The sequence below is a fragment of the Periplaneta americana genome, chromosome 8, assembly GCF_040183065.1.
Source record: "Periplaneta americana isolate PAMFEO1 chromosome 8, P.americana_PAMFEO1_priV1, whole genome shotgun sequence".
Taxonomy (NCBI): Eukaryota; Metazoa; Arthropoda; class Insecta; order Blattodea; family Blattidae; genus Periplaneta; species Periplaneta americana.
Genome location: NC_091124.1, coordinates 27,915,001 through 27,916,067, shown reverse-complemented (window position 1 = coordinate 27,916,067; position 1,067 = coordinate 27,915,001).

The window sequence follows — 1,067 nt, the reverse complement described above, 5'->3', positions numbered from 1 at the left end:
TAGGGAAACAGTCAAGAGGTGCAACTCACACCCTTCAATCAAAAGACAAGAAAGTAACGCTCATCAAATGGCAAGATAACAATCAAGTGACTATGGGCACTAATGTTCAAGATGAAAATACACTTGCTTACGGAACTTGTCAACGATGGAATCAAGTGAAAAGAAACGTGTTGCTGTTACTCAACCGACAATCATCAAACACTACAACAGGTATATGGGGGGGGGGGTGTTGATTTGTTCGATCAATACCGGGGATTGTATCCAATTCGAATCAGGTCAAAAAATGGTGGTGGCCATTTTTCAGGTTCTGTTTGAATGGGGCGGTAGTAAACATGTGGTTACTGTACAGAAAAAATGTTCCAGGGTATCCTTTGTTGGAATTGATAAGGAGGATAACATTGGTAACACTTTCAACTCCAAAGTTGAGCTCCCCAAGGACGTCTGTTTTGCCAAAGAAACCATCACTGATCCCAACTGAATTGCGATATGATGGAAAAAATCATTTGGTGCAATTTCAGACAATCAAAGGCGCTGTGGATTATGCAAGAAAAATGCAAAATACAACTGCATCAAATGTAAAGTTGCCTTGCACCCAAAAGACTGCTTTCTAAAATTCCACACTAAGTAGGCTAACAGTGTATAATGTGGATTATTTTTGTATTTATGAATAATTTGAAATAAGTGTTCACAATATCTGACTATTTATGTTACAATTTATTCCATTATGATTTATGATAATAATAATGATAATAATAATAATTTAGTTTCTTGCAAAATTCAGTGTAAATTATTTTACATAAGGTACAATGGGGTAAGTAGAAACTTGGGAAAAATGGAACCTATAGTTGTTACGTTAAAACTATTAAAGCCAGGTGAAACTATTAGGTAATAATGAAATCAAAAAGGAAATTGGAATTTATATGCACTAAATTTCATTTTCATATTTGATTCTCTGGCACTGTCATACGTTGGGTTCCACTTTCCCCATAGAAAACTATGGGTTCCACTTATCCCAGACTACTTTACGTATGCTCAAAACTTTTCCAGACATCCCCATATCCAAAAAC